Source organism: Rhinopithecus bieti, unplaced genomic scaffold, assembly GCF_001698545.2.
Source record: "Rhinopithecus bieti isolate Rb0 unplaced genomic scaffold, ASM169854v2 scaffold_1012, whole genome shotgun sequence".
In the NCBI taxonomy this organism is placed as follows: domain Eukaryota; kingdom Metazoa; phylum Chordata; class Mammalia; order Primates; family Cercopithecidae; genus Rhinopithecus; species Rhinopithecus bieti.
This window is the reverse complement of record NW_016803312.1, coordinates 803,419-824,684: the sequence shown is the minus strand read 5'-3', so window position 1 is coordinate 824,684 and position 21,266 is coordinate 803,419.

Below are 21,266 nucleotides of genomic sequence, written 5' to 3'. Positions count from 1 at the left end.
GTAGAGATGGGGGTCTCACTATGTTGCCCAGAGCTGGTCTTGAACTCCTGGGCTCAAGTGATTCTCCTGCTTTAGGTCTCTCATAGTGCTGGGATTACAGGTGTGAGCCACTGTGCCCAGGCCCTCTCTCTTTTACAAGGAAGAGAGTGCTCTTTGTGTCTGGCTGTGAAAAGAATAATTCCTTTGGGCTGTGGGTAATTAGAGATGAGGAGAGAAGGCTTATTTCATCAACATTTTCTCAATTACCTGTCGTACTGATAACTCAAATCACACCTCACTTTCTTTTTAAATAACCAGGGCAGGGTGAGCTGTCTCGGAGCACTTTCTGTACACCTCCATTATGGCATTCCTGAGTTGCCACACATTCGGGTGGCTCCTGGGGGCTCACATGAATAATTTCCACTCAGTTTCAGTTCTCCCTCATACAGCCGAGTGGCTGAATCAAACGAAGCACTCTTTAATCCCAGGCTTAAAGAAAAAATAAAAAAGAAAAAAAGAAAAAACGAAAACATCTATTGATGGAGTACATGAACAAAAAGAAAAGAGAAAAACTGCAGATTAGAACGTTCGTCAATACTAACTTCATACCCCTGGTCCCACCGTAGAAGATTCTCAAAGGCCAGGCATTTCTCCGTAGGAAAGATTTGGAGGGAGAAGGGTGCAATAGTGCTGATAACTTTCTTAAGCCGGGACTTGGCTGGCCTGGTGGCTGCACTCTCAGTAACTCTTTTGTTCTTATGAAAAGGCCCAGAAGGGTTAAGGTCAATTTCAAGGTATCTGAATAAGGTGTGAGCTGCAGCAGCTGAGTTGGCGCTCAGCTCTCTCATAGACCTCCTTTCCCTGCCCAAGTCCTTCAGAGGATCTGAAATGGCTTGGCTGTGTCCCCACCTAAATTTCATCTTGAATTGTAGCTCCCATAATTCCTCAGGTGGAAGATAATGAAATCATGGGGGCAGTTTCCTCCATACTATTCTCATGGTGAATAAGTCTCAAGAAATGTGAAGAATTTTTTTTTTTTTTTTTGAGACAGAGTCTCGCTCTGTCATGCAGGCTGGACTGCAGTGGCATGATCTTGGCTCACTGCAACCTCTGCCTCCCAGGTTTAAGCAATTCTCCTGCCTCAGTCGCTCAATAGCTGGGATTACAGGTGCCTCCCAGCACGCCCCGCTAAGTTTTTGTATTTTTGGTAGAGATGGGTTTCGCCATGTTGCCCAGGCTGGTTTCGAACTCCTGACCTCAGGTGATCCACCTGCCTCAACATCTGAAAGTGCTGGGATTACAGGCGTGAGCCACCATGCTGGGCCAGATCTGATGATTTTGTAAGGGGTTTCCCCTTTCGCTTGATTCTGATTCTCTCTTATCTGCCGCCATGTAAGATGTGGCTTTTGCCTTCCGCCATGATTGTGAGGCCTCCCTGGCCACATGGAACTGTGAGTCCGTTAAACCCCTTTTTCTGTATAAATTACCCAGTCTTGGGGATGTCTTTATCAGCAGTGTGAAAGTGGACCAGTACAGGATCCCACTGGGCTTTTTTCCCTAGGGCTGTTACAGCAGATGGGGAAAGATGGCTTGTCTTTTATGGTCCCATACATTTTTCCATAGGCATACAATCTTTATTTATCCATGCCAGGCCTCAGTGCATCTCTGTATATCTTACGCTGACCAGCACATCCTTGGAATGGCTTGAACTTTTCTATCTGCACCCTGACCATCGGCATGACCATAACAACTTACAATCTGAAATTGTTTCACCTTTTGTGGTTCGAACAAGGTAAGATAATCCCAAACCAAACTTGAAAATTATCCACCACATTTATTGCTGGGACTCCTTGCACGAGTGAGCTGTGAGGACAGAACCCTGTTGCACTTCTCTCTCTATCTCCAGGACTTTGTTTTGTGCTTGTGTTCAGCTGTTCTCGTGTTGCTATAAGGACATACCTAAGACTGAGTGATTTATACAGAAAAGAGGCTTAATTGGCTCATGGTTCTGCAGGCTGTATAGGCATGGCACTGGCATCCGCTTGGCTTCTGAGGAAGCCTCAGGGAGCTTTTATTCTCAGTGGAAGGTGACGTGGGAGCAGTCACATCACATAGCGAGAGTGGAAGCAAGAGGGGCATGTGCCACACTTATTGATTGATTGAGACAGAGTCTTGCTCTGTCACCTGGGCTGGAGTGCAGTGGTGCAATCATGGGCTCACTGCAGTCTTGATCTTCCAGGTTGAAGCAATCCTCCTGCCTCAGCCTCCTCAGTAACTGGGACTATGGGCACATGCCACTATGCCCAGCTAATTATTTTTACTTTTTTTTTTTTGGAGATGGAGTCTAGCTCTGTTGCCCAGGCTGGAGTGCAGCGGTGCGATCTCAACTCACTGCAACCTCCGCCTCCCAGGTTCAAGCAATTTTCCTGCCTCAGCCTCCCAAGTAGCTGGGATTACAGGCGCCCACCTCCACACCCAGCTAATTTTTGTATTTTTAGTGGAGATGAGGGTTCACTGTGATGGCCAGGCTGGTCTGGAACTCCTGACCTCGTGATCCTCCCGCCTTAGCCTCCCAAAGTGCTGGGATTACAAGCATGAACCACCGCGTCCGGCCGATTTTTTCAAATTTTTAGTAGAGATGAGGTCTTGCTATGTTGCCCAGGCTGGTCTCAAACTCCTGAGCTCAAGTGAACCACCTGCCTTGGTCTCCCAAAGTGTTGGGATTACAGGCATGAGCCGCTGTGCCTGGTTCGTGTATTTTCAAACAAGCAGATTTCACATGAAAGAACTCAGTATTGCGAGGATGGCACCAAGCCACAAGGAATCTGCCGCCATGACCCAAACACCTCCCACCAGGCTCCACCTCCAACACTGGGATGACATTGCAACATGAGAACTGAGTGGGACAAACATCCAGACTAGATCAGTGCTTATTACGTAGTACTTGAGACATAACTGCTAAATAGGGCATGCATGACATTGAATAAACTAAAACAGCACACAGTATCGTTAGAGACTTGATCCTCTCTGACAGCAGCCTTTAAAGACCTGAATATGAGCAACAGGAGTCAATGGAAACACGGGCGAGAGAACAATGGACTAAACCTAATTCTTAATCAACAGGAAATTATTGCTTAACAGAATTTGCCCATGTTCTCCAATAAAGAAGGGAAGGGGAAATCGTTAAGGCAGATTCAGACTAAAAATAGCAACATGTAATTCATGCATAGATATTTTCAGCCATCACGCCCCACATATCTTCGGTGTGGAATGCTTTGGATAGATGGTGCCAGGAAATCCATATGTAGGGCAAAAAGCATGGGAAAAGATTCCCCAGTTAGATCCTGCTCCTGATGTATTATCTCTGAAGGTCCTCAAAATAATTCTTTTTTTAGAGTAGAAAATCCATTCTGAAAGGGCTCCACTTGGGCTGGGCTGGACGCTACTGCATATCACCAATGTAGGTCACCTCTGTGTGGACAATGAAACCAACCTCAGTTTTAACCTTGCATTAAATCTGCAAAGGAGGAGATTGGACCAGGTGACCTCTGAGGGCCTTCTGGCTCCACCTTCTGTGAAGACATCAAACCGTCAGACGTAGATCTGGAAGTGGTGACCCTCTCTCTTTGCATGAGTTTCTCTTTTTCCTCTGAGTTGCAGTGTTGAGGGCAGCTGTTCATTTTTTTAATCCCTCAGATAACTCAATTTTAGGAACATTCGCTCTCCCTAAGCCTTACCTTGAAAGCCAGCGTAGGATTTTGCTGCCACCCCAGAAGATGCTGAGTGGATCCAGGTTCCTATCCGTTTTCTCCCTCTGGTGTGAGCCCACACTCCCGATGCTGGGAAATGGCTCTGTTCCAGGAGTGCGGCTATCATCCTCTTCCTCTGCCCAGTGCTCTCTGTTACATCTTTTTTTTTTTCTAAAGCACAATCACACAACTAGCTGTGAATAAACCCCTATTGCCACTGCCTAGGAAAATGGTTTCCAAACATTATGGTTTTCTTTTTTTAAAAAACTCTTTTCTTTTCCTTCTTTCTTCTTTTCTTTCTTTTCCTCCTTCCTTCTTTCCTCTCTTCCTTTTCCCTTCCCCCCATCTCTCCCTCCTCCCTCCCTCCTCCCTCCCCCTCCCTTCCCTCCTCCCCTCCTTCTTCTTCCCTCTCCTTCCTTCACTTCCTTCCTTCCTCCCTCCCTCCTCCCTTCCCTCCCTTCCTCCATCTCAGTATTCACCCCAGACCCAGGCTGGAGTGCACTGGTGTGATCATGGTTTCACCTCCCAGGCTCAAGTGACGCTCCTGCCTCAGTCTCCTGAGTAGCTGGGACTACAGGCGCACACTACCACATGTGACTTTTTTTTTTTTTTTTTTTTTTAGTGGAGCGGTCTCACTATGTTGCCCAAGCTGGTCTCCAACTCCTGGGCTCAGGTGATTCTCTTGCCTCCATTTCCCAAAGTGCTGGGGTTATAGCTGTGAGCCACCATGCCCAGCCAACATTATTTTTTTCTAAAAAAAGGTGGAATCATTTTTGAAACAGTAATTGCCTAAGACCTGAACACATGACTCAATAAAGATCAGAAGATGTCACCTGCCTGGGTTATCTTCCCACCCCCAGAACCCTGACGCACTTCAGAATAATTTTAAAATCAATTGCTCTGGATACTGAAGAAATGAAGAGTATGAGAAAAAGAAGCATCAGTAGAAACCATCTGCCTGCACCCTTAGATATCACAAATGTGTGGTGAAAAAAAATAAGACCAACTTGGGCCTGCTTTGAAGAGAGCTCTCTTTGGTTCTTCCATTTTCCCTTTTATATTTATGGATATGTTGTGACCTGGGTCAACCAAAAAAGAGAAAAATAAAGTGGAGCAGGAAGCCAAAGATTGAGTCATACAGAATTGTATCTTTACCAGAACTAGACCCACCTAAAAGAATGATGAACAGGATGTGTCAAACACCACAGTATGGGGCTGAAGTTAAAGAAACAAGCTCTACTTAAGGGTACCAAGAATAGCGTCATCTTCATCTGGGCTGTAACCAAAGCCAGATAGCATGCTTAGCATAGTCTTTTAATCTGGAACTATCTTTTTGCTAGCTGGACTTTATCCATCCCAGCCCTTCATTTAATGGCCAGGCTTCCATCTCAGCTTCTGCCTCAGGGAGATTAAAAATGGTAATTTAGGGGGCTGGGCGCTCACGCCTGTCATCCCAGCACTTTGGGAGGTCAAGGCGGGTGGATCACGAGGTCAGGAGATCGAGACCATCCTGGCCAACATGGTGAAAACCCGTCTCTACTAAAAGTACAAAAAATTAGCTGGGCATGGTGGCATGTGCCTGTGATCCCAGCTACTCGGGAGGCTGAGGCAGGAGAATCGCTTGAACCCAGGAGTTGGAGGTTGCAGTGAGCCGAGATCGTGCCACTGCACTCCAGCCTGGACACAGAGCGAGACTCCATTTAAAAAAAAAAAAAAAGTGACTTAGGATGGGGAGGCACAGGCATGCTGTCCTGGGCTGCAGCCTAGCATCTGTGCAGCTGGAGCCACTGTCTCTATGTTTAGCAGGCAGGATCATGCCTCGCTCGAACTCTTTTCACTCTGCAGGATGGAAAAGGAAAGAGTGAAGGAAAGAGTATGGCCTTTTCAACCACATCAGACTCCAGGTTTTTTTTTTTTTTTTTTTTTTTTTTTTGAGACAGAGTCTTGCTGTGTGCCCCAGGCTGGAGTGCAGTGGTGTGATCTCAGCTCACTGCAACCTCTGCCTCCCGGGCTCAAGCCATCCTCTTACCTCAGCCTCCTGAGTAGTTAGGACGACAGGCATGCACCACCACACCTGACTAATTTTTGTACTTTTGGTAGAGATGGGGTTTCGCCATAATGCCCAGGCTGGTCTCACACTCCTGGGTTGGAGTCATCTGCCCACCTCAGCCTTCCAAAGTGCTAGGGTTAGAGGCATGAGCCTCTGTTCCTGGCTTTCATGTGTACCTGAGTCAGGATCTTGCAGAATCTCTGCTGTGACTTGGAAGGTGCCTTGGGAAGCCATGCTCCTGAGCTGCAGTTGTGGTGCTGAGGACTGCACATTTGAATTAATGTATTGAATTAACTTGCTTTGGCATTCAGTCTTTTCTTTGCTTGGGTGGGAGGGGATGGCTATAATGGAGAACGTGTGGTCAGAGGGGAGGGCTGTGGTCAGCACTTCTCTCTCCCTCCTGTAGCTTCAGCCTGTTTGCTCACAGAAGTTTCTGTCCCCTCCCCTAACCCTGGGCTTAGGAGTAAAGCAGTGATAGGGTCAGAGGGTGGGAGGGTGGCTGGAGTTCTCAGCACTGCTTTGTCCAAAAAAATCCTCCAAAATGCTCTCACTGTCTCTCATGACCCTTTTTAAAGTGGACTAAGTGTTGTGGGGCCGATTCCCCGGCATTTTCTTTGTGAATTCCACACACTGACACCCTGTTACACCAGTATCCAATTTTGGAGAAGGCCTCTCCCTTTCTGATCCATTCAAAGGATTCTTAAGACTGACATTCTGAGACAGGGTCTCACTGTCATCCAGGCTGGAGTGCAGTGGTGCAATCTTGGCTCACTGCAGCCTCCACCTCCCAGGCTGAAGCGATCCTCCCACCTTAGCCTCCTGAGTTGCTGGGACTACAGGTGCGGGTCACCACACCCGAATCATTTTTGCATTTTTTTTGGAGATAGGGTTTCCTTATATTGCCCAGGCTGGTCTCAAACTCGTGAACTCAAGTGATCTGCCCACCTTGGCCTCCCAAAGTGCTGGGATTATAGGCATGAGCCACCATGCAAGTGGTTTTGTTTTTGAGACAGAGTCTTAGTCTGTCACTTTAGGCAGGAGTGCAGTGGCATGGACACAACTCACTGTAGGCTGGACCAGGCTCAAGTGATCCTCCCACCTCAGCCTCCTGAGTAACTGGGACTACAGGTGTGTGCCACCGTGCCCAGCTATTTCTTTTTTTGGTAGAGATAGAGTCTCCCCATATTGCTCAGGCTGGTTTCAAACCCCTGGGCTCAAGCAATCCACCCGTCTAGGCCTCCCAAAGTGCTGGGATTACAGGCGAGAGTCACCACTGACTCTCTGGGCGCGCGCCCAGCCCCCTAAATTACCATTTTTAATCTCCCTGAGGCAGAAGCTGAGATGGAAGCCCGGCCATTAAATGAAGGGCTGGGATGGATAAAGTCCAGCTAGCAAAAAGATAGTTCCAGATTAAAAGACTATGCTAAGCATGCTATCTGGCTTTGGTTACAGCCCAGATGAAGATGACGCTATTCTTGGTACCCTTAAGTAGAGCTTGTTTCTTTAACTTCAGCCTCATACTGTGGTGTTTGACACATCCTGTTCATCATTCTGCAGGATGGAAAAGGTCACACCACTGGCCAAGGCTAACTTTTTTTTTTTTTTTGAGACGGAGTCTCATTCCATGGCACATGCTGGAGTGCAGTGGTGGGATGTTGACTCATTGCAAACTCCACCTCCCAGGTTCAAGTGATTCTCCTGCCTCAGCCTCCCAAGTAGCTGGGATTACAGGAATGCGCCACCATGCCCGGCTAATTTTTGTATTTTAGTAGAGACAGGGTTTCACCATGTTGGCCAGGCTGGTCTCGAACTCCTGACCTCAGGTGATTCATTCACCTTGGCCTCCCTAAATGCTGGGATTACAGGAGTGAGCCACTGCGCCCGGCCCAGGCTAACTTATTCTTAAGAGAGTGAAGGCTGAAATTTATAGTTCAGTCTGCACTTGACCTCCCTCAGGTCTCTGAACTCTTTGCCACATGTGGCTGCAACATTATTTAGCAAGAGGCATCCCCCTTCGGTGTTGTGTGGCCTCTTCAGCAAAGAGGTGCCTGACAGTACCCTCTGAATAATGACATATTTTCTCTAACAACCAAAATTTGTTGTTCAAAGATGCTTATGCTAATCTCAGCTGTAAGATCTCAGACAGTCCTAAGAGAAAGGCACGTTGAATCCACCCATTACCTATCCCCACAATCTTCTAGGGTTCCAGGGCTTTCACCCTGAGTGAAACCTACACTGCTTGTTCCCTTTTTTCATTACTTAGTGTGAGTGAAGCCAAAACTCAGTCATTCTCCGAGGTGGAGAAGTTTCATACAGATTTTGATGTCTGATATTCTATCTGCTTGCACTGTTAAATTTCTCAAATATGTATATTTGTTTTCTCAGCAAAATAGTAAGTTTTTTGGGGAAACGAGGAATCACAGTTCATCTTTCCATGGGAAGGAACCAGCGCCCTGGGATCTCAGCAGCTTCACTGGTGAAGAGGATGGGAACACTTTCCCCCTAAGCAGAGGCTGTGGCTGCAGGGCTTGTTGGTGACAAGGACAAAGATAAGTCAAGACTTCCATAACTTGAACCAAGGAGGTGAATAGGAAGCTCCCGGTGTTAGAATTTCCTATTCACATCTTCAAAACTTTTATTGGCCAAGCGCAGTGGCTCACAGCTGTAATCCCAGCACTTTGGGAGGCTGAGGCAGGAGGATCATTTGAGGCCAGAAGTTCTACAGCAGCCTAGGCAACCATGTGAAGCTCCATCTCTACAAAAAGTAAAAATAAAATAAAAATTAGCTGACTGAGGTGGCATGCACCTGTGGTCTCAGATACTTGAGGGGTTGAGGCAGGAAAATTACCCAAGCCCGGGTGCTTGAGGGTGCAGTGAGCTGTGATCACTCCCCTGCCCTCCAGCCTGGGTGATAGAGCCAGACCCTGTCTCAGAAAAGAAAAACCAAACTTTTTATTGGGGCTTGATATTACTTGGAATAAAGAAGCCACAACAATATAATCACTCTGTTACTATCTAGACTATCAGCATACTAGCGATATGAATCATAACAAAAGTATAATATGATTTTATCTATAGAGTCACACATTGAAACAATTGGGAGTAAACTTATCAAAGGAAACAGATAACCGATTATCAAACTTATGAATAATTTCACAAAGAATGCGGTGACTTCATTCACCAAGGATTTCTGGAATCCTGAATTCCAGGTCAATGGTAACGCCTCAGAGGACAGAGGGAGGAAAAGGATTGACTCATACCAAGACATTTTTTAATTATTCCAAAGGTTATTCTCAAGTGAAAAAAACAGACATCATTGTTATTATGATGGTATTTCTGAAAATCAAGAGATTCTAATTCACACAAGAGATTCCATCCTTTGACAGCTGTCACGAAGGATACAATATTTTTTAAAAATTATTCAGTTGAAATAATTAAAGTTTGGTTGAAAAAGTCAAGATGTTACATGGGGGTCAGTTCAGCTCTATATTTTGTACGTACATCAATCTGGAGTCTTAGGCACAAAGAATAGACATCCAAAGAAATCCAACTTGCAGCCAGCTGGGGTGACTCACGCCTGTCATTCCAGCAATTTGGGAGGCTGAGGTGGGAGGGTTGCCTGAGGCCAGGAGTTTGAGACCAGCCTGGGCAACATATCCACTGATGTTGTCTCATCCCAGTGATGATCTGAGGAGAGCTAGCTGCAGTATCATCGGAAAATGACATCTTTAAAAGATGACTGTCTTTCATATGAGACCCTGAAAATGCTCTATGGCCAAGAATTCTCTCTGTTCTCTATTGCTACTTGTCTGAAGATGTGCCTCTTCAGCTTTTACCCTTTAATCCAAAAAAAAGGCAAACCTCGTCCCTGAGAAAGGCCTTATATTCCTCTTCTCTTACTCAAGAAAAAGATGAAATTTTTTCTGTCCTCTGTCCAGGAAAAATGTAACTGATCTTCAATGCAATTTGAGCTTTTCTCTGTTTCCAAGTAGATATTTTGTATTTGCTGTCATTATGCCCCATTTATGGATCTCATGATCTCAAATGTGAAATTTCCCACTACTGGGCATTTGATATCATTTTAACCTTCTCTCTTACCTTCTCTGGCCTTTGAAGAGTGACTAATGTCATAAGACTCCAAAATAACCGACCTCGGAGAGTAGCTATCCAGTTATTTTTCTGAGGCTCGCAGGATCATTTAACATCATTATTGCTGTGTTTCTGGAAGACATTTATAATTATGTTATACTATTTATAAAATGGTTAGCATTCTGGGAAACAAAACTTTTAGCTTTCCGTAATGAAAGCAGCTCTATTGAATAAGCGTCGCAAAGTGGCAGAAAGCACAGTTCATAAATGAAGTTACTCTGTTTCTTTATTTGTCTGTGAAATGACAGAAGAAATAACCTCACCAGTTGACTGTAAGGACCACAGGACACGCTTATAGCCCCCTTCTGGAAATGCAGGAGGTGCTAAGTGTTAGCCGTGGTTCCCAGCCCTGGAATTCGTCTCTCTGAGGCAGCTGTGTGGGGTAGACAGAATACTACACTTCTGAACACAGCACGTGAGTTTCTGTGCAAATTCTGGGTCTTTGCCACTGTTTTGGTAAGAGTTCATTTCAGTGCCTTTGAATGCAAGAGTGGCTTAACATCACCTGCCTTAGCTATAAAGCAGGGTAGCTATGAGAATCATAACACAATAATGTAATATGTGGCTGGCACGGTGGCTCACGCCTGCAATCCCAGTACTTTGGGAGCCCGAGGCTGGCAGATCACCTGAGGCCAGGAGATGGAGACCAGCCTGGCCAACATGATGAAACCTTGTCTCTACTAAAAATACAAAAATTAGCCAGGCCTGGTGGCGCACACCTGTAGTCCCAGCTACTTGGGAGGCTGAGGCAGGAGAATCACTTGAACATGGGAGGCTGCAGTGAGCGGAGATTGTCCCACTGCCCACTGTTTGGATGAACGGAGGCAAGATGGCGCACTTCCGGGTTCTTCATCCCCCCAACTTTTCCCGCGCGCGCGAAAATCCAGCCGGTGACCCGGGAAGGTGCAGACCAACTAGGCATGCGCCAGGTGATGTCAATCTGAAGAGACCAAGATTTACCTGGTCGCACCTGTGGAACGCCCCCTGACACGCCCGTGCCCCGCCTATTGCCCTCCCACTCCTAGAAAAGCCGCTCCGGAGGCACGCCACGCGCGGCCTTCCTCAGTCCTCCACTCCTGTCGGGATGTCAGGACTGTGGGAACTCCGTCCGAGAGCTGTACGGGTGACTCTGGGGGCCCCTTTTGTCGGGGGGCCAACAGACCTCTCCCTACCCACCTTCTTCCCTTGAAGCTAGGTGACCAAAATAAACTTGCAGTTTTGCTCCTACCCTTGCCTAGTCGCTGGTTCTTTTGTACCCGCTCTGGTGGTCTTAGAAAAACAAAACACCCACCAGCCTGGGTGACAGAGCGAGACTCTGTCTCAACAAAAAAGGAATGTATTATATGAAAGTAGTGTGTAAATATGAAACTCTTTAGGGAGTGATTATTATACTTTGTCTTGTACAGTTGGTTCCCTGGTTTTGAAACGGCCTTTGCAAAAACTGTAACAGAAAATGATGACAGTGAAAGAGATCTGATCCAACCAACCCCCATTTTGCTTTTAACTTCCAAGCTGCCCATAGTTATTCTTGAGCTTGGGCCAAGCTAACTTTGGGAGAAACTTAGTTTACAGTTTCGATGATAATAGCCCTTTCTCCAAACTAAAGCACCTTTGTAAAGCTAATGAAAGACAATCAGGTTAGGAGGATGACAGGAAGCTGAGTTCTGCTAGGGTGTAGACAGAAACAGTTAACAGCCATTGTTCCGGAGGCCACAAGATGTGCAACTTCCCCAATCACTCCTGTAAATAGCATCATAGCATAGAATTTAAGATTGCCCTTTTAAGATGTCTTTTTCAGGTTTTTGCATTTCTGACAACTGACCAATGGCTTCACCTAAACCCACCAACCAGTCCTGGAGCCACACCCAGAAGCAGACTCAGTGCTCACAATGACCATTCCCCACACCCCTATGATTGCACCCCCAACCAATCAGCGGCACCCATTCCCTTGATTACCAAACTATCCTTGAAAAACCCTAGCCTCCGAATTTTCAGGGAGGCTGATCTGAATAATGATAAAACCCTGGTTTCCCATTCAGCCGGCTCTATGTGGGTAAAGCTGTTTCTCCATTGCAAGTCCCGTCTTGATAAATCAGCTGCATCTGGGCAGCGGGCAAGAAGAACCCGCTGAGAGGTTACAGTTTCATTCCTCAGGTCTATTAACCAGGTTTTCCAGAGAAACAGAACCAGTCGGTGTGTATATTAAAGAAGATTAGGAGGAATGGGCTTACGAGATGACGGTGTTTGAGAAGTCCCACAATCTGCCATCTGCAAACTGAGACCCAAGAAAGCTGGTGGCGTAACTCAGGCTGAAGACCTGAGAACCAGGGGGCCGGGGGGGTAAGTCCCAGTCTAAGGGCAAATATGAGATGAGATCACCCAGCTCAACAGTGAGGCAGAAAAACAAAAGGAGGCGAACTCCTTGTGTCTGTTTTTTGTTCCATTCGGGCCCTCAATGGATTGGATTTACAAGACAGAAACCCCCAAATTATGAATTTCAGAGATTATATAGGAACTACATCATAGCTGCCACCATCCCTTCTAGAGACTTCGACAGAAATCCTAAGCACTGTTTTTTTGTTGTTGTTTTTTGTTTTTTTTTTTGAGATGGAGTCTTGCTCTGTCACCCAGGCTGGAGTGCAATGGCGCGATCTCAGCTCACTGCAACCTCTGCCTCCCGGGTTCAAGTGATTCTCCTGCCTCAGCCTCCCAAGTAGATGGGATTACAGGCACGTGTCACAACATTGGCTAATCTTTTTGTATTTTTAGTAGAGATGGGGTTTCACCATGTTGGCCAGGCTGGTCTCGAACTCCTGACCTCAGGTGATCCACCCGCCCTGGCCTCTGAAAGTGCTGGGATTACAGGCGTGAGCCACTGCACCCAGCCAGAAATGCTGCCTTTCTAATGGAAACAACCATTGGGAAGAGAATGGGAAGGCCCTATGTGTTACAGTGAATGCCAGTGCAGATCAATGAATGCAAAGGCGCAGCTCCAGGGGAGATAAACCTGCAAATCTCTCCAGAGTAATTCACGATCTCTAGTTTTCCAAAATGATTACTATTCCTTCATCCTTTAATCCAGTGTTAAATTAAGTGTAGCCTAAAGCAGCCTCCTTGTAAATTTGGCCTAAAGGTTTCTCCCGCAGAGGGAACTATATAACAGGATGTACAAACAGACCGGAAACTACTCTTACCAATCACCGAGTTCCCGCCAATCAAAGGGGCCAACTGTTTAAACTGTGTTCAAATGAGAGAAATGGCAAGTGGTAGCCAATCTGGCTGTCTTTGGACCTCACGTCACTTTCCTTTGCCTGTGACACGGTGGCAGTGCTGCAGCCTCTCTCAACCTATTCTGGTTCAGGGCATAGGGTAGGCGCACCTGGCACTGATAACTTGAGTGTACCCTGAGAATGACCCTGTAGGGCAGGCACACCTGAATGTTACGTTCAGAGTTCCATGCTAGGGAATCTGGGAGTAGCCCACCCGGAGATCCATTCCTTTTCTATGAAAAACATTTGATCCCCGACCCTGGCCCATGGAACACAGGTTGTACTAGGGATTGAGACCGTTTGTTTTGGGTTAAATGAAGGTTGCCAGGTGGAATTTGTTAGAGGGAGGGTGTAAAGCGAAAATGCTATCGAAATTGCATGCATTTTGCAAGCGTTTGCAGTTTTCCTGCTTGGCCCACCACCACTGGACTCTCTCCCTTGTATGTAAGACCCCAGTAAAACCCACGTCTCCTTTACTGGTGTGGGATCCCGTCTTTGGCCTCTTGTACCTGATGCCCTCCCTACAGACCTACTGAGGGGTCTGGCATGACAATGGGGCTGCCCGATTTGAGAATTGTTCTTTGCTTAATTAAACTGTTAAATTTGTCTACAGTTTTTAGTACTAGGTTGCCAGTAACTTTTGCCCAGGAAACTCTGGCTATGCAGAAACATGAAAACATTTAAGTTGTTTCCTGACAGCAAGTGGAGTCGTAGAACTTGCTTGGATTTGGGGGTGAGGTTGACAGATGTTTGTAGGGTGACCCTGAGGTTTCTGGCCAAGGAAAATGTATGGTGAGGCCATTTACTGGGATAGTACACAGGCAAAAACTAGAACTGTTTTTTCTGATTTGTGGGGGAGTAGGGAATTCACAAGACAACATGAAGACAATAAATAGAGTTTTAGGTGCTTGAGGATGCTCAGTCTGCAGTTTGAACTCAGTGGCAGTCCTGGGATGCAGATACGGACGTGGGAGTCCCAAACAGGCAGTGATGTGAAATTGCTCAGGCGAGATGGCAGGAATAACCCGGACCTTGGGAAGAGGATGGAGGGTAGAGCCAAGACATGGCGACACAGTGTGTCCACCTTCAGTTTTTCAACAGACCATTGTGAACAGGACAAAAGAGAGAAATCTGTTAGGTACTGCTGCCCAACTTGACATGCTATTTCACATAAATGTCTCCCCAGCTGCAAATCTGGGGCATAGCTGTTAATCGACCCCAGAAACAAAGAGAAAAATGAATCATTCCCTGAGGTACCCAATGGAAGGTGCTACCAGGCTGTAAAGTAGCTTCAACGTTTCTAAAGCAGTGGTCTACAAGCCCATGTATGAGAATCAGCTAGGTAGTGTTTTGGTTTGTTTTGTTTTTAAACTAGTTTCGCCTACAGAGACCCTAATTCAATCAGTCTGTGGTGGGGCCCAAATGCTTTAGTTTTTTTTTTCCAGCTCAGAGGGGATGCTAACATGTATCCATGGTTTGGATCCGTGTCCCCATGTCCCCGCCAAATCTCATGTTGAAATGTGATCCCTAGTGTTGGAGGTGGGCCTGGTGGGAGGGGCTTGGATCACAGGGGTGCCTCTCATGAATGACTTGGTGCTGTTCCCTTGCTGATGAGTGAGTCCATGTGAGACATGGTTTAAAACTGAATGTTGCCTTGCACTCTCTCTCTCGCTCCCACTCTGGCCATGTGTGATGCCTGCTCCTGCTCTGCCTTCCGCCATGATTGTAAACTCCTTGAGGCCTCACCAAGTAGATGCTGGTGCCATGCTTCCTGTACAGCCTGCAGAACCATAGCCAGTTAAACCTGTTTTCTTTATAAATCACCCAGCCTCGGGTCTTCCTTTACGGCAACACAAGAATGGCCTAACACTCCAGGTTTGAGCAATACTCTTCTATAGTTACGTGTACATTATCTTTTTTACCACAGAGCAACTCAATTCAAGAATTCAAGAACAGCTGCCATGTTTTACAAAGGTATTTCTTTGAGTAGCAAATTATGGTGATTGGGGACTTACCCTAACATTATTGCTTCATAGACAGTGTCCTAATACATGTTTCTAGACAAATCTTTAAGAAAGTTGCACCTTCACAGAGGTCACTGGTTATCTTCAAACACCTGGAAAAACATCCCCTTTGAGCAAAGGAGAGATTACCCAGCTGAAGCTTGCAGAAAGCAGTACAATGGGGCTGGGCACCACAGCTCACGCCTGTAATCCCAGCACTTTGGGAGGCTGAGGCAGGTGGATCACTTTAGGCCAGGAGTTCGAGACTAGCCTGGCCAACATGGTCGTATTAGGGTTCTATAGAGGGATATAATGGAATATATATATACATACACATACACACACACACACATATATATAAAGGGGAGTTTGTTAAGTATTAACTCACATGATCATAAGGTCCCACAATAGGCCGTCTGCAGGCTGAGGAGCAAGGAGAGACAGTCCGAGTTCCAAAACTGAAGAACTTGGAGCCTGATGTTCGAGGGCAGGAAGCATCCAGCACGGGGGAAAGATGAAGACTGGAAGACTCAGCCAGTCTAGACCTTCTACATTCCTCTGCCTGCTTGTATCCTAGCTGCGCTGGCAGCTGATTAGATGGTGCCCATCCGGATTGAGGGTGGGTCTACCTTTCCCAGCCCACTGACTCAAATGTTAACCTCCTTTGGTAACACCCTCACAGACACACCCAGGATCAATATTTTGCATCCTTCAGTCCAATCAAGTTGACACTCAGTAGTAACTATCACAATGGTGAAACCCCATCTCTACTAAACACACAAAACTTAGCGATGGTAGTACATGCCTGTAGTCTCAGCTACGAGGGAGGCAGAGGCAGGAGAATTACTTGAACCCAGGAGGCAGAGGTTTCAGTGAGCCAAGGTAGCGCCACTGTACTTCAGCCTGGGCGACAGAGTTAAGACTCTGTCTCAAAACAAACAAACAAAAAGTAATAGAATGGGGAAAAAGAGATGCCACTGTTTTGTCTACCATTTTCCCTAAAAAGTAGCTGAGAAGCAGCTTGTATAATCCCAAAATGACCATTGTCACACTAGAGCAACAGGATTAGGGAACTGTAAGATACTAGTAATAGTTCAGAGAAATAAGTTGTATTTGTAATTTACAACTTACAAAAACTTTGATGTGCCTTGTCTCACTTGAATTCAACTCACCCAGAGCTGAGGACAGAAAATATCCCCCCTCTTCCTAAAGCATCAGAAGTGAGTCACCTGTCTATTGGTCAGAGCCAGGCCTGACACCCAAAGCTTCTTCTCCAAGTCCTAGATTTTAATAATTAGCATGATGGCTGGCCGCGGTGGCTCAAGCCTGTAATCCCAGCACTTTGGGAGGCCGAGACGGGCGGATCATGAGGTCAGGAGATTGAGACCATCCTGGCTAACACGGTGAAACCCCATCTCTACTAAAAAATACAAAAAACTAGCCGGGCGAGGTGGCGGATGCCTGTAGTCCCAGCTACTCGGGAGGCTGAGGCAGGAGAATGGCGTAAACCCGGGAGGCGGAGCTTGCAGTGAGCTGAGATCCGGCCACTGCACTCCAGCCTGGGTGACAGAGCGAGACTCCGTCTCAAAAAAAAAAAAAAAAAAAAAAAAAAAAAAAAAATTAGCATGGCTTACCATGCCTTAGACCCTCATTATGGAGTGCTGAATGCATACTGTAGACAGATGGCAGAGGATGCCAATGAGGTGACGGGGCAGCAGCCTATAGAGGTGGCTGCACACTGGGCCGGGGGTCAGGAGATAGGGCCCCACCTCCGTCTGATCACCCACTGCATGTGTGGAAAGACCATCACAACACCTGTGGCTTCAGCCTTCAATTTCCTCTGCTGTGAGACCACCAAGGCTCTTTCAGGTTCTTCTATTCCTGTTCATCCTGTTAAGCTGCAAAAGCCTAACAATGCGAGAATTATTCGCCACTTAGAAGGTACCAGAATACCAACAGGAAACAAGTCACAGTGGCTGCGAAGAGTGGAAAAAACATTTGCCAGGTATTTTAGTGTGTATTTACATTTACAGCTTTGAAAATAATGTTTTGTTTTGTTTTGTTTTTTTTGGCGGGGAGAAGACTTGCAATTTCTATTTCGCCTGGAGTTTAGCTGGCTTTCTCCCTGATCTATGAGAGCAACTGCCTTTCTCCTTGTCACTCCCTTCTCCTGTTTTAAGGACCATGACAACCATCATGCCCTCTTCAAGTTCTCTGTGATGTCATAAAAGTCCCCAAGACATAATTGTAACTTGCTTTAACTATGGTGTCAATGCAGCAAACAAGAAATCGTGCAGTTTCAATATGGTTGAAAAATCACCCCCCATTTCTAACTTTACTCATTTTTATGAGGTCCTCTAGGTCTAGACACCTGCATAAGTGACGTCTACGAGAGGGTGAACATAAGAAATCACAGAGTTTCTCATGCTTGTGGCCTACGTACCATTCTGTGGCTTTCTGGTTTCCTTCCGTTATGGTTCTGGTTTGATTTTCTTGGGTGTGATGCCTCTTTGTTTTTGCATTTGTCTGTGCTAGTTTATCCTAAATAAAGTTCCAAATACACAGGGTCAGTATCACTTAAATGATGTTGTGTATACCCTGGCAGAGCTTAAGGCACACACTTTTCTTTTTTTTGAGATGGAGCTTCGCTCTTACTTCAATGGAGTGGGAGGAGGGGTTAAAGTCTACAAAATTGGAAAATAACTGACAATTAGATACTGGCTTACTTGTTCAGAGAAATAATTTTTTTTTTTTTTTGAGATGGAATCTTTGCTCTTTTTTTTTTTTTGAGATGGAGTCTTTTGCTCAGGCTAGAGTGCAATGGTGCGAACTCAGCTCACTGCAACCTCTGCCTCCTGGGTTCAAGTGATTCTCCTGCCTCAGCCTCCCAAGTAGCTAGGATTACAGGCATGCACCACCACCCCAGCTAATTTTGTATTTTTAATGGAGATGGGGTTTCTCCATGTTGGTCAGGCTGGTCTTGAACTCCCAATCTCAGGTTATCCACCCGCCTCGGCCTCCTAAAGTGCTGGGGTTACAGGTGTGAGCCACCATGCCCGGCTAAACACTTTCATAAATTCCTCCCAAGTCCTGCAGCCAAACCTGCACCAAGAGAAGCTCTCTGATTTTTCTCCCCAACGAAGATTGCCCATCTCGCACCCTGAGTCACCACCACAGCCTGGTGAGCNTGGTGCGAACTCAGCTCACTGCAACCTCTGCCTCCTGGGTTCAAGTGATTCTCCTGCCTGAGCCTCCCAAGTAGCTAGGATTACAGGCATGCACCACCACCCCAGCTAATTTTGTATTTTAATGGAGATGGGGTTTCTCCATGTTGGTCAGGCTGGTCTTGAACTCCCAATCTCAGGTTATCCACCCGCCTCGGCCTCCTAAAGTGCTGGGGTTACAGGTGTGAGCCACCATGCCCGGCTAAACACTTTCATAAATTCCTCCCAAGTCCTGCAGCCAAACCTGCACCAAGAGAAGCTCTCTGATTTTTCTCCCCAACGAAGATTGCCCATCTCGCACCCTGAGTCACCACCACAGCCTGGTGAGCAATTTCACCTGGACTTTTCTGTCCTAATTAGGGGTTTCCATCTGAAGCCTCAAAAAGTTAAAAAAACTTAATGAAATAAAAGTTATGATTTGGAATTATCATTGCTAACATGGAAGGCCATTTAGAATACAGTATCTAGTGAGAGAAGGAGACTGAGTGTGGAGTGGGCATCCTTGTGTAGAAGTATTTATATGGGTAAAGCACAAAATGTCAGCTATAGTTGTGTCTGGATGGTAGTTTTTGGTGACTGTGATTTTAAATTCTTTTCATATTTCTACTTTCTAATTTTCAAAGAATGATGAATGTATTGTATAAAATATGCACTTTTTTGGACATTAGTGGAAAAATTGGTGAAGTGGAATATAGTTTGTTATTTAGTTCATAGTATTGTGCCAATGTTGATTTCTTACTTTTGACAAATGTCTCATGGTTCTGTAAGATGGTAACCCCAGGGAAGCTGGATGAAGGATAAAGGAACTCTCTGTACTATTTTTGCAACTTAAAATAATTTCAGAATAAAAAGGCTTAAAAGGTCAGGCGCGGTGGCTCACGACTATAATCTCAGCACTTTGGGAGGCCGAGGCGGGTGGATCATCTGAGGTCAGGAGTTCGAGTTCGAGACCAGGCTGGCCAACATGGCTAATATAAAAAATTAGCTGAGCGTGCTGGTGCGTGCCTGTAGCCCCAGCTACTCAGGAGGCTGAGGCAGGATAATCGCTTGAACCCAGGAGGTGGAAGTTCCAGTGAGCCGAGATCACGCCATTGCACTACAACCTGGGCAACAGAGCGAGACTCTGTCTCAAAAGGCTTAAATAAATAAGAATAAAAAATAAAAAGCAAGAGACTAGGTTTTGGAGTCAGGTAGACCTTGGTTCATGCATGGTTTGTTCCCTTCTAGTGGGCGGCATGCTGGAGTGGACTTAGGAGTGATGTTCTACAATTTCAGGGATTTTGCAGGTCAGTTACTAGACATAGTCATTTTTAACAATTAAATATTACAAGTTTACAATATACCAAAACAAAGGTAATTACTTAAAACTCATTTCTTATTTCTTGAGCCTATTAATGATTATCCGCAGTAGTTATGTTCTATCAAGTTGCTGGGAACACTGAACTAGTGAGTGCAATACTAGAACCCTTGCTTCTGGAGGAACTACAGAAGAAGGTATTTCCTGTGAAGGTTTAGTCCAGGCCTGCAGTTCTCCAGGGCTACGCGGGAAAGGTGGGGGCCTCCTGAAATCCTCTGGACACAATATTTCCATCAACTGCTCAACATATAACTTTGTTTCATACCCTTCCATTTAAAGACATCTCATTTGATATCTATAGTCGGTTGATGAACATTGCACTCACGGCCAACAGCACTACAACTCACGCTCAATAACACACGATTTCTCCATAAGGCACATCCCGGCTTTCCCACGTTTAGGAACGCTAGCCAGCACTTAAGTACTGTACTTGGAGGCCATTTTAAACAGTGAGATCACCAAGCAAAAGCATAAAAATGTAGAAAATGAAGCACAACATAGACTGTGCAAGGGACACCTGTGTACAGCGCGACAGGTGAACAAGAAGGCGAAGTGTTGCTACGTTTGACCACAGCTGAAAACGTGCATGTTGGGCAATGCATCTTTCATCCCTCTACACATCCCCACAAATGACCATGAAAACACAGTGAATATTGATTTTGGTGCTGCAAAATACACAGTTGATCCTCGCTATGCATGGATTCTGTCTCTGCGAATTCCCCTACTTGCTAGTTTTAGTTTAGTTTTTACTTGCTAAAACTAGCAAGTAGAAATTCGCAAAGACGGAATCCATGCATACCGAGGATCAGCTGTGTATTTTATTATCTGAGGTTATTTCCCTGCCTTGTATCTGTTTAGTGGAAATAGAACTGTGCTACCATGGATCTCTTCCCAACTCTTGTGTGCAGTGACTCAGGTCACCCTTGTTACTTGTAACTGACCACAGTGGGAAGACTTACACTACGGAAACTGGCAAATGCGACACATCGGGGCTTGATTTGTTGATTTTCTCCATCACTTTCTTAAACCTAGACAATGTTAATAATGCAGATTCATCTTAAAACTGTATCATACCTGGAACCATTATATTGCAAATAATACAAAAAGTTGAGGAAATGTTCCAGTATTCAAAAACTACTGAACACTGATTCAGCAAAGTTGTCACTCTATGATTGATGAACAAATGACATTCTGAGGGCTTCAATTTCACCTTAATCATTAATACAACAAAATGACAAAACGAGGCCAGGTGTGGTGGCTCATGCCTGTAATCCCAGCACTTTGGGAGGCCAAGGCGGGTGGATCACTTGATGTCAGGAGTTCGAGACCAGCCTGGCCAACATGGCGAAGCCCCATCTCTACTAAAAGAATACAAAAATTATCTGGACGTGGTGGTGTGCACATGTAGTACCAGCTACTCAGGAGGCTGAGGCAGGAGAACCGCTTGAACCTGGGAGGTGGAGGTTGCAGTGAGCGGAGATCGTGC